Here is a 13,814-nt window from a genome sequence, read left to right on the forward strand (position 1 = left end):
GATCTCCAACAGAGGTGCATGCAATGACTGCCTGTAAATGGGTCAACCTTTAAAAAGCATAATCTGGTTCTAAATGATTTATTCACTAAAATGCAAACATTATATCACAATGTGAAGATTGGATCAAGCAGGATTCCAGGACTGCTGGGCTTGAGGGTCATTATTATGAAATGATATCTGCTTCTTAGAAACAAGCTCAAATCAGTTCACCTGCAGGTAAAACTGAATTTTGTCAGACAACCAAAAGAAGAGGTTAAGTATTTTGTTTCACCTATCCCAGCTTAATATGCAGAGACAACTATAAGTAAGCCATTTGTGGGTTGATTTCCAAGAAAACATAAAAATATTTGGCTCTTTGAAATACATTTGGGAATATGACACGCCCTGTGGCCAGTTTGCTAATTCTTTTATAACTACTGTGCAATCAGTTATGACCACATTTATAGATGGAATATTTGTATGTTTAAAAATTATTTTGTCACATCGTTAGACCAATTAAAATGAGCCAGTGAAGGCCAAAATGTAATTAACAATTGTGAAAATCTAAAAGAAATGGTGACCTGTTACAGGATCAACACTTTTCTTTAAACCAAAATCTTGATATTTATTTAAAAAAAATACATTGCCATTTAATCCCTCAACTCTCAAATCTGTTTGTTTGAGCATCCCATTCATTTGAGAAAGATATATCTGCAGGCCAAGCTTCAAAATAGGGGCAGGAGCTCCAAACTGCCAGCAAAGATATACAGAGCCCCTAACCTAACGCTTTACCTAACCCTAAACATGTGTGGAAGTGTCGCCGCCAGCACTACCTACTTGATTCAGCCCGACACAGTATCAGAGGCTCAACCAATAGAGTCAGTTTAAGGCAATACTATCTGTATGACCAATTGCAGACAGGGAGAGTGTTCGTGTAACAGTCTGTGATTATGTTTAGTGCCTCTAGTGGTTCAGAAATGATACACTTTACCTTAAAAAAAAAAGTCAAATAAACCGTATTATGCAAACTACTGTTTAGATCAAAGTAACACAAAAATGCTAGTGTTGATAAAAATCATAATAGGCAGATAACTAAGAAACTAGTGATAACAGTAATCATGTTAAAAACTACGGTCAGTGTTTGCTCTTTTTATACTAAACATCAAGAAAGCTAATAAGCAATCTTTGTTTAGTGGCTTTGCTATTGAACTTATGTGAGAAACAGCTCATATGGCACCTGCTTTGTGACTACAGGCCAAACCCACATTCCAAATGTTGTTTTGGTCATTCCTTCATCTCAGCTAAAGTCTATGACTGGAAAGCTATATGCAAAATGGTGGCAAAGAGTCTCGTGTAGCCTGACTGTTGCCTATCAGCAAAAAGTCTGGGCCACTTTGCTGTTTATTCTGGGAAAGAACCGTCCAATTACACTGGAAAAGACCATCTCACTGACATGTCAAATGACCAACCACAGGTCAGCATTGTTAAAAAAAACTCAAATAAAGGCACTGTGTGTCCAAAAGTGATGCGTATAAATTATTTTACTGAAATAACTCAAATATATAATATAAGTATGACAGAGAAGCTGAAAATCATTTAGCTACTAAGTGCCACAAAAATGTTGTGTATCTTTCAAAGGTTCAAACTTTATTTGCAAATTTAGTGATCAGGTCTTTCTTGGAAACACACATTCAAGCTGCCCATGTAAACAATGTTGTTTAGAGGCAAACTGGTGCATCCTAACTGACGGAGTTCCATGACAGCCAACCATTTCGATTGTAATGTTTCAGCCGGTCCGTGAGTATGTTGTCTGAAGCAGCGTTTACACTGACAGCAATATGTATTAAAAAAGTGACCAGAGATTATTCAGTGAGAGTTGGCCAACAGAGCTCAGTTTTATGCAAATGAGCAGCAACGCAGTGATACTGTTGGATCAACATAATTACACGGGAACTCAACATGTTGCTACCAAATATTCCAGTACCCTGACATCAACCCCATTCTGTTACTGACAAGCGCCATTTCCCATCAGACGTCTTTGCATCAATTCAGATGTGTTTAGCTTTTCCTGTGGATAGTGCGTTGCGTAAAGCAACCTCACAGGTTCTAATCTTGTCGAAACCAGGAAGTAAAAGAGTTCACATAATCAATTATGAGCGCAATTCGGAGGCTGCATTTTTGCTCTACAATTATATTTTTGCTCTACTGACAGTTACGTTTAGCGTTGGGGTTTGGGTTATGGTGTATGTTTATTAAAATATGCAGTTCGGTTGACTGTATTATATTATTTACAACTAAAACAACTTGCTTTATAAATCAATTTTGGCACCACTCTGTGGACATTTAACCCATAAACTAGAGCTCACATGTACATACATTCAACAACCATTGCTGCTTCGGCCACTGGGGGCAGTGATTTCAAATTTCTTTAAAGGCATAGCTCACCCCAAAATTTACATTCTCTCATCATTTACTCACCCTCATGCCATCCCAGATGTGTATGACTTAATTTCTTCTGCAGAACATAAATAAAGTTTTTAGAAGAATATCTCCACTCTCTAGGTCCATACAATGCAAGTGAATGGTGGCCAGAAATTTAAAGGTCCAAAAAGTACATTAAGGCAGCATAAAAGTAATCCACACAACTCCAATGGTTAAATCCATATCTTCAGAAGCGATATGATAGGTGTGGGGGAGAAACAGATCAATTTGAATGACATTTTTAATCTAAATTCTACTACCTGCCCAGTGGGTGGTGATATGCACAAAGAATGGCAATCTCCAAAAACAAAAGAAAAAGAATGCAAAAGTGAAAGTGGAGATTGATAGTAACATGAACCGATTTGAGCAGCAGAACTTTTGACCTGTTGCTGAATTCAAAGTGACATCAGCCTGGTTGAAAAAACTGGATTCTGGTGTGCTGGTTTTCCAATAAGGCTTTTTGATTAGCTTAACCAGCAGTAATTCATTGGTAAGTTTTGCTAGTAAATAACATGGCTACGCTGGTCCACCACCAGCTAGACCAGATCCAGCATAAACCAGCCTAGACACACAATGGAACTGCATGCTGAACAAGCTGGTGTTTTCAGCAGGGCAACTAGCAACCCACAGTGAGGCTTTAGGCTGAGACTACATTAACTTAGTCTTACAGTTGAGTTACATGAGTGCAGAAGGCAGTGAGAATAAAGCAAAGCAATACTGAAATGTGAGGAATAACACTGGAGCATTAGTATTTCACAGATCCATAGACTTATCTTCAATGATAATCTACTGACTGGGCTAAAGGGCAGACATGAACAAAGCAACACTGAGGGCACTGCATCTGATCATCACTGATTGCTGTGGATGGCACTATTTTAAGAGATATTAGCCCTGGCATGGGCTGTCTGTCCGTGGTGTAGGCAGGGGGTGGGGGAAATGTCACTTACCAGAATAGAAGCTTGAAAAACACATTTATATCATGTTTGTTCTTGATTTTAAGTAAACAAGATGACCAACGTCACATCTCATTTACTTGGATTCCTATGTATTCTCTAATAAAATCGAAATCAACCTAGCATGCGCAACATTCTATGTCTATGGCAGTAATAACTTTATACAAGATGTGTTGTTCTCAAAAATGTGTTTATAATTATCAAGGATAGTTCAAAACAAAAATGCATGTCTTTTTTTTAAGCCTGTCTTTACCCCAAAGTTGATATTCTTTTCTAGGAAAACATCCCAGTTACTCCAGCACTAAAGCTGATTGAAAGCAGGTGTAACATCATGACCCTTACTGAGCTCCAACCTACCTTGAGAAAAACACTGAAACAAATCAACAAATTGCTGAAAAGGCATGACTATGTGTGTACACTGAGCTTTGTGAAATTGTTTTGGCAGAAATACTAATTCTAATAAAACAAATGTTTTCTAAATTTATTAAACCACTTAAACTAGATACTTATGCTTCCTGTCCTTACAGTGGAGAGACAGATTTAATATTGTCATCCAGTATCAAATATGACATATGATAAATAAAAGAGAAAAAGAGAAAGAATGACACCCAAAAGAGAGGCAGGAAATGTAAGCATGTGCCCATGAGCGTGTTAGGGTGTCTGAGACCGTTCAAGGGGTTCGGCTAATGCCTGGGAGGGGTGGGACGCTACGCTCTCTGTCGTACTGGCTTGCTCTGGTTTGCTCCGCTTTTTGTTTGGCTGAACTCCAGGGTGAGGGGGTTAAGGCAGAGATGGAGAAGGCAGCTCAGCTCACACCTTGTTTGTCCTTTGCATGGAACAGTCTTTGAAGAGGACAACTTGGCCTGACCCATGGATGGGCCAGGTGCTCAATTTAAGTACCTCTTTCTTTGTTCCCATCAACTTGAGTTTCATAACTTAAGTTCTCATATTGTTATTTTCTGTCCTTAAGGTATCTTCAAACTGCAAGTACCGTCAGGGTACGGTAATTATACAACTGCAATTTACTCCGTCAAAGCTTTACATGGAACAGCCAAAAATAGCCTCGTGTAACACAAAAACTATGCAGAACTATGTGTTGACATGAGAATCCAGTGACAAAAACATGTAAAGCATTAATTATGGGGTTTGTATAAGTCCTTCTGAACTGAGATATGCTTTAATAAACATAGAAAAATATGATTTTGTCAGTGTTTAAGTGAATATGTTGGCAAATACTTTATGAATGTTTATGACATTTAATGTTATTGAGGATTTTTTATGCTTTCAGTCTGTACTCTCCTTTATAAAAGTTTTCAGTTGTAACCAAATTAATTCATAGTTAGTACAGTTATTATTTTTACTAATAAAATACCAAATAAATTAATGTGGGATCTTTATGCACTTTAAAGGGATAGTTCACCCAAAAATTAAAATTCTCACATAATCTACTCACCCACATGCCATCCCAGATGTGTATGACTTTCTTTCTTCTGCTGAACACAAAGATTTTTAGAAGAATATCTCAGCTCTGTAGATCCATACAATGCAAGTGAATAGTGGCCAAAACTTTGAAGCTCCAAAAAGCACACAAATGCAGCATAACAATAATCCATAAGACTCTAGTGGTTTAATCAAGTCTTCTGAGATGAACCAATCGATTTTGGGTGAGAACAGAAGCTTTTTTTCACTGTACATCTTGCCATTGCAGTCTGATTTCAAGCTCAAAAACACTTCCTAGCACTTGACGCCTGCGTAGAGCTCTAGCTGTTGCTAGGAAGAGTAATTGAGCTTGAAATCATGATTGCAAAGAAGACTGTTGATGTTTACATTTTGTTCTGTTCTCACGCAAAACCGACTGGATCACTTCAGAAGACATTGATTAAACCACTAAAGTATTATGGATTATTGTTTTGCTGCCTTTATGAGCTTCAAAGTTTTGGTCACCATTTACTTGCATTGTATGAACCCACAGAGCTGAGATATTCTTTTTAAAAAATCTTTGTGTTTTGGGTGAACTATCCCTTTAAGAAGCATTTACAAACTTTCTGTCATTTTGTTGCAACACTATTTTGGTAAAAAATTTTGTTATGAAATTGAAATGCGTAAATCTAAAAAATAGGCTAAAATATTTTTTTGAGTGAATGACAGAGCTGCTAAAACCAAGTTACCACAGTTTTCATGTCATAACATAAACTAATAACTATGATATGTTGGCAGAAACTATGGTAAACATTGTAAATGTTTGTAAGTTATACTTTTTTTTTTTTTTTTTTTGCGGCAGTGTTCTACTTTTATAGCACAAAAGAACGACAAACCACAACAAGAACATAACGAATTCCAGAAACTTATAGCTGGAACAGTAAGCAGGGTATGGGCATCTGCTGTGAGTAAGGACAATATTTCAGACCTCTCTAGTCCTGTGAGCTAGCATGATCCCTGTGGCCACAGGGGCTCTTTGCGTGTGCATTGCGTCAACTGGGAAAAACTTCTGTCAGAGAATCCCAGCAGGAAGCAATGCACAGCTGTTGTGTAAAGTGTTAGGGGAACCCAGGAATCTAGGTGTTTATCCTGAAAACAAAACACTGAAGTGAAGAAACATGAGTGTGAGGTCCAGATTTTGATATACTTTGATTTGTTCTTATTTCTAAACACTATGTATGATGAGGTATAGCTGGGATCTGAAAAGACAGGGCGTTGTTTGGGTTCAATTCCAACCAAATTGAACTATAAGGATTTTTTTTTAAACATGGCAGGAAAGGAAAGCAAGATGTCTAGTTTTATTTTGACATGTTTTAGTAAAAATGAATTGCTGCCAAAATCATGTAATGGGAAAATAAGTGGTCAAATTTTGCCTTGCCTTTGGGAAGTAATTTTTAAAATACATTCTTAGCCCTCACTTGGACATCTCTGCTTCTTTCAAACTTGGTGAAAAGGCAGCTCATCCAAATTGTTTGAAGTGCAGAAGGATGGATGAATGGCACCTTTAGAAACACTGGGCTGAAAAATGACCTCTGCACCTGGATGTGCTTATGATGACTTATTTAAGGAGTTCAGAGGTTGTGACCACCTCCCTGACCCAACATAGCTATAAGGACCTAAAAGACTCTAGCATTGAGTGTGACAATGATTTTTAAGTCTTCTTCTAAACGAGATGAGAGAAATACACTGAAAAAAGTGGTAGCCTTTTTTTTTTTTTTAAATGAATAAAACCAGTTAATTTAGATGTTACCACATGAAGCAATTTATTTATTTATTTATATTTTTACAGTGTATAGGACCTTGTAAATTTGCTTTCTGTCCAGAGAATTGTAGACCTTTAGACATTTTGGAATAGATCGGTGAAAAACGCCACTGTGTAAATGATTTCAAGCTTATTTCATTCTCATTATCATTAAGCACATATTTGCTTGTTAATCCTTTATTTTACTGTAAGGTAGATTTACTGTATGTGTTGAAGCTGATGTATGTGGTGAAGCTGCTGTTTATGTCAAATTGTTTATGGTTCCAACATTTCACCCACCCCGGTTTTACTCCCAAACAACGTTCTTGCATATTGACTGAATCATTAAAAAGAACTGATTCAAAAGAACAATTCGGACGTGAATCAAATATCACCATTGTGTCATACACAGCATATTCACTAAATGTGCTGAGAATGCTAACCTTGTCCGTTGTCAGCAGTACATATTTGCTGGTGACACCAACATACTCTACCAAAAGGGACCGTCTAGACTATTTCTCACCTTCACGTACTGGATTGCATTTACTGAGTCATGCAACATCAGAAATGTTTACGAGAAGTGTGCATGCTAATCAAAACCAGTGACATCCCCATGATACATTATATCTTATGCAATGTGACAAGACACCTGGACACCACACACTTCAGGCTCTCTGTCAGCTGGGATTAAATGGGGTCCTTTTACACTTTCCAGGAATCTGACCCAAAGCCCCTTCCAAAGGGGACAGAATGTCACAAGATAGCTTGAGGGAAGTTCATGCGGTCCTACGTCTGAATCAGTGACAGAGGCAGTGAGAGAGAGTGTGAGTGAGCAAACTTCTCGAAAGGCCCTGCGAGTCGGTATGCACTGGTTCAGACCGGTTTCTCTTCCACAGTGCAGACATGTAAATAGCATCCTGGAAAACCACCAGCATTACTCACCATTCTGTCTTAAGGGCTAGAGAGACAGAGAGAGAGGTAGCTGAAGCTTCCAAGAGTCAAATGCTGATATGTCTGCTGAGACAAGCTAATGAAGACTGATTGCAGTTCTCAGATTTAGATGGTCTTCCTTTTCTTTTCTTGAGGAAAACTACACATGAAACTGTATTAAATTAATATGGAGGCAGCTGTTATAATATAATAAAATCAAAATAAAATGAACCATGCATTTCGAATGCAAATTGAGAAGCTAGATTACAATAAATGGCTGATCAAGACCTTTATATCAGGAATCAAACAACCACTGGACTTCTGTTAAAGTGCACTGCAAATTTCTTTTTCAGTACACTGTAGGCTATTTGTCTGTATATAGCTGTAGGCTATATATAAATATATACACACACTGGTGGCCAAAAGTTTGGAATAATGTACAGATTTTGCTCTTATGGAAAGAAATTGGTACTTTTATTCACCAAAGTGGCATTTAACTGATCACAATGTAAAGTCAGGACATTAATAAAGTGAAAAATTACTTACAATTTGAAAAAAAATTCAGAACTTCTTAAATTACTTCAGAGTTCTCATCAAAACATCCTCCACATGCAGCAATGATAGCTTTGAAGATCCTTGGCATTCTAGCTGTCAGTTTGTCCAGATACTCAGGTGACATTTCACCCCATTTCATGGCCAAAAGTTTGGAATAATGTACAGATTTTGCTGTTTCAGAAGGAAATTGGTACTTTAATTCACCAAAGTGGCATTCAGCTGATCACAAAGTATAGTCAGGACATTACTGATGTAAAAAACAGCACCATCACTATTTGAAAAAAGTCATTTTTGATCAAATCTAGACAGGCCCCATTTCCAGCAGCCATCACTCCAACACCTTATCCTTGAGTAATCATGCTAAATTGCTAATTTGGTACTAGAATATCACTTGCCATTATAGCAAACACAGCTGAAAGATATTTGGTTCGTTAAATGAAGCTTAACATTGTCTTGTGTTTGTTTTTGAGTTACCACCTTATGCAATAGACTGGCATGTCTTAAGGTCAATATTAGGTCAAAAATGGCGAAAAAGAAACAGCTTTCTCTAAAAACTCGTCAGTCAATCATTGTTTTGAGGAATGAAGGCTATACAATGCTTGAAAGTGTTGTGTAAATCTGATGTTTACTGTAAATTGGTATATGTCTCATCACTGTCACGACTGCTATGTTGCTCGGAACTGCACCCAAGAATTACACACACTATTGCACTTGTGTATATGGTTGTGTGACAATAAAAGTGATTTGATTTGATTTTGATTATATCTCGCTCTCCTGCTGATCAGCTGATTCAGCGCCGGCCGTGCTCCATCACAGCCCTCCCCCATTGAGCTTTTCAGTAGTTTGTATGTTAATGTAATCTTATGTTGAAGCAGTAAATGTATTTGGCTTGCTGTCCGTAAACTGGAGGGCTCGGAGCTTGAGACTCGACTCGAGTCGTGATTAGCCCCCCGGACTTTACTTATTTAGATAATGAATCTAGAGAATAGGTGGAGATGGGGTGGAGGTGGGATGTCAGGTGAGTTGTCACAGGAAACAGGTAAGCAGCGGCTTATATACTCCTGCTCGTGGGCTGTGATTTGTCAGATTAAAATTAACATGCTCCTCCTGAACCTCTGTTAATTAACTCCATTTGTGGGATCAGCTAGACTGTAAGGTGTGTGAGAAGTGCCCGACAAGACAGCCACAACTATGGCAAGTACTACAGGAACCGTGGGGTGAAATGTCACCTGAGTAACTCGACAAATTGACAGCTAAAACTCTTTGAAGTAGTTTACTTCATACAGCGATACTGTACACATGTGCTGAATGTAAACAATTGAAAACACAAGGCCATCCACGGTCTTCGCAAAACAACAAGTTAGAAGTTCTGAATTTTTTTTTCAAATTGTAATAGTAATTTTTCACGTTATTAATGTCCTGACTGTACATTGTGATCAGCTGAATGCCACTTTGTTGAATAAAAGTATCAATTTCTTTCCTTAAGAGCATACTATTTTACTGTGTGTGTGTGTGTATATATATATATACATACAGGTGCATCTCAATAAATTAGAATGTCGTGGAAAGGTTCATTTATTTCAGTAATTCAACTCAAATTGTGAAACTCGTGTATTAAATAAATTCAATGCACACAGACTGAAGTAGTTTAAGTCTTTGGTTCTTTTAATTGTGATGATTTTGGCTCACATTTAACAAAAACCCACCAATTCACTATCTCAAAAAATTAGAATACATCATAAGACCAGTAAAAAAAACATTTTTAGTGAACTGTTGGCCTTCTGGAAAGTATGTTCATTTACTGTATATGTACTCAATACTTGGTAGGGGCTCCTTTTGCTTTAATTACTGCCTCAATTCGGCGTGGCATGGAGGTGATCAGTTTGTGGCACTGCTGAGGTGGTATGGAAGCCCAGGTTTCTTTGACAGTGGCCTTCAGCTCATCTGCATTTTTTGGTCTCTTGTTTCTCATTTTCCTCTTGACAATACCCCATAGATTCTCTATGGGGTTCAGGTCTGGTGAGTTTGCTGGCCAGTCAAGCACACCAACACCATGGTCATTTAACCAACTTTTGGTGCTTTTGGCAGTGTGGGCAGGTGCCAAATCCTGCTGGAAAATGAAATCAGCATCTTTAAAAAGCTTGTCAGCAGAAGGAAGCATGAAGTGCTCCAAAATTTCTTGGTAAATGGGTGCAGTGACTTTGGTTTTCAAAAAACACAATGGACCAACACCAGCAGATGACATTGCACCCTAAATCATCATAGGCTGTGGAAACTTAACACTGGACTTCAAGCAACTTGGGCTATGAGCTTCTCCACCCTTCCTCCAGACTCTAGGACCTTGGTTTCCAAATGAAATACAAAACTTGCTCTCATCTGAAAAGAGGACTTTGGACCACTGGGCAACAGTCCAGTTCTTCTTCTCCTCAGCCCAGGTAAGACGCCTCTGACATTGTCTGTGGTTCAGGAGTGGCTTAACAAGAGGAATACGACAACTGTAGCCAAATTCCTTGACATGTCTGTGTGTGGTGGCTCTTGATGCCTTGACCCCAGCCTCAGTCCATTCCTTGTGAAGTTCACCCAAATTCTTGAATCGATTTTGCTTGACAATCATAAGGCTGCGGTTCTCTCGGTTGGTTGTGCATCTTTTTTCTTCCACACTTTTTCCTTCCACTCAACTTTCTGTTAACATGCTTGGATACAGCACTCTGTGAACAGCCAGCTTCTTTGGCAATGAATGTTTGTGGCTTACCCTCCTTGTGAAGGGTGTCAATGATTGTCTTCTGGACAACTGTCAGATCAGCAGTCTTCCCCATGATTGTGTAGCCTAGTGAACCAAACTGAGAGACCATTTTGAAGGCTCAGGAAACCTTTGCAGGTGTTTTGAGTTGATTAGCTGATTGGCATGTCACCATATTCTAATTTTTTGAGATAGTGAATTGGTGGGTTTTTGTTAAATGTGAGCCAAAATCATCACAATTAAAAGAACCAAAGACTTAAACAACTTCAGTCTGTGTGCATTGAATTTATTTAATACACGAGTTTCACAATTTGAGTTGAATTACTGAAATAAATGAACTTTTCCACGACATTCTAATTTATTGAGATGCACCTGTATATACAGTGGCATGCAAAAGTTTGGGCACCCCTGGTCAAAATTTCTGTTGCTGTGAATAGTTAAGTGAGTAGAAGATGAACTGATCTCCAAAAGGCAGAAAGTTAAAGATGAAACATTCTTTTCAACATTTTAAGCAATATTAGTGTATTATTTTTTTTGGTGTGTAAAATTTTAGAATGAAAAAGAGGAAAGGAGCACCATGCAAAAGTTTGGGCACCTCAAGAGATTTAAGCTCTCTGATAGCTTTTACCAAGGTCTCAGACCTTAATTAGCTTGTTAGGGCTATGGCTTGTTCACAATCATCGTTTGGAAAGGCCATGTGATGCAAATTTCAAAGCTTTATACATACTCTGACTCCTCAAATCTTGTCCCAACAATCAGCAGCCATGGGCTCCTCTAAGCAGCTGCCTAGCACTCTGAAAATTAAAATAATTGATACCCACAAAGCAAGAGAAGGCTATAAGAAGATAGCAAAGTGTTTTCAGGTAGCTGTTTCTTCAGTTCGTAATGTAATTAAGAAATGACAGTTAACAGGAATGGTGGATTTCAAGTTGAGGTCTGGAAGACCAAGAAAACTTTCAGAGAGAACTCCTCGTAGGATTGCTAGGAAGGCAAATCAGAACCCCTGTTTGACTGCAAAAGACCTTAAGGAAGATTTAGCAGACTCTGGAGTAGAGCGACACCTGCACAAATATGACCTTCATGAAAGAGTCATGAGAAGAAAACCTTTCCTGCATCCTCACCACAAATTTCAGAGTCAGAAGTCAGCAAATGAACATCTAAACAAGCCTGATGCATTTTGGAGACAAGTCCTGCGGACTGATGATGTTAAAATAGAACTTTTTGGCCTCAATGAGCAAAGGTATGTTTGGAGAAAAAAAGGTGCAGAATTTCATGAAAAGAACTCCTCTCTAACTGTTAATCACAGGGGTGGATCGATCAGGCTTTGGGCTAGTGTTGATGCCAGTGGCACAGGGGAACATTTCACTGGTAGAGGAAAGAATGGATTAAATTAAATACCAGCAAATTCTGGAAGCAAACATCACACCATCTGTAAAAAAGCTGAAGATGGAAAGAGGATTGCTTCACAACAGGATAATGATCCTAAACACACTTCAAAATCCACAATGGACTACCTCAAGAGGCGCAAGCTGAAGGTTTTGCCATGGCCCTTGCAGTCCCCCGACCAAAACATCATAGAAAATCTGTGGATAGATCTCAAAAGAGCAGTGCAGGCAAGACTGCCCAAGAATCTCACAGAACTAGAAGACTTTTGCAAGGAAGAATGGGCAAAAATCCCCCAAACAAAAACTGAAAGACACTTAGCTGGCTACAAAAAGCTTTTACAAGCTGTGATACTTGCCAGGGGGTGTTACTAAGTACTGACCATGCAGGGTGCCCAAACTTTTGCTTCGGGCCCTTTTCCTTTTTTGTTATTTTGAAACTGTAAAAGATGAATATAAAAAAGTAAAATTGCTTAAAATATTAAAGAAATGTGTCATCTTTAACTTTAAGCCTTTTGGAAATCAGGCCATCTTTTGCTCGCTTAGCTATTCACAGCAACAGAAATTTTCAACAGGGGTGCCCAAACTTTTACATGCCATTATATATACTGTATATACATATATACGGTATACACAGTGCCTATAGAAAGTCATCATACCATGTCAAAATCCTTATCATTTGTCACATTACACCCTGGAAATTCAAATAAATTCAATATAACCTTATCCAGCTGTATTTACACATAATAACCTTTAACATCCTAAAAAAAAATCTGAAAAACTTAAAAATGAATTATTAAAATATCTGGTTTGATCAGCCCCCCTAAGAATAATCATTACAAAGTTTCTCAGGTGTAACCAGTCATCTTTCAGGTCACATACCTGGCTAACTGGCCTCCACCTGACATCAACTGCAGTGATTTTGATTCCTTCAGAATAAAACCGTCTGTTCCATGAGGATTCCATTACTCGCTGTGCATGGTAATGAATTCAAGAATTTACCATGGTTGGAAAGGTGCTTTTAAAAGGGCTATGGAATAAAACTGTGGAAAGGCACATGTGAGAGAAGGGTACAAAAAGTTTTCAAAAGCTTTAACTATCCCTCTAAGTTCAGAGCATTATTGAAAAATGGAAAGCGGTCGGGGCCTGGGTAGCTTAGTGAGTATTGACGCTGACTACCACCCCTGGAGTCACGAGTTTGAATCCAGGGCATGCTGAGTGACTCCAGCCAGGTCTCCTAAGCAACCAAATTGGCCCTGTTGCTAGGGAGGGTAGAGTCACATGGGGTAACCTCCTTGTGATCGCTATAATTTGTGGTTCTTACTCTCGGTTGGGCACGTGGTGAGTTGTGCGAGGATGCTGCGGAAAACAGTGTGAAGCCTCCACATGTGCTACTTCTCCGTGGTAACACACTCAACAAGCCACGTTATAAGATGCACGGATTGAAGGTATCGGATGCGGAGGCAACTGAGATTCGTCCTCTGCCACCCGGATTGAGGCGAGTCACTATGCCACCATGAGGACTTAGAGCGCATTGGGAATAGGGCATTCCAAATTGGGGAGAAAAGGAGAGA

The sequence above is a fragment of the Myxocyprinus asiaticus genome, chromosome 35 (assembly GCF_019703515.2).
Source record: "Myxocyprinus asiaticus isolate MX2 ecotype Aquarium Trade chromosome 35, UBuf_Myxa_2, whole genome shotgun sequence".
In the NCBI taxonomy this organism is placed as follows: domain Eukaryota; kingdom Metazoa; phylum Chordata; class Actinopteri; order Cypriniformes; family Catostomidae; genus Myxocyprinus; species Myxocyprinus asiaticus.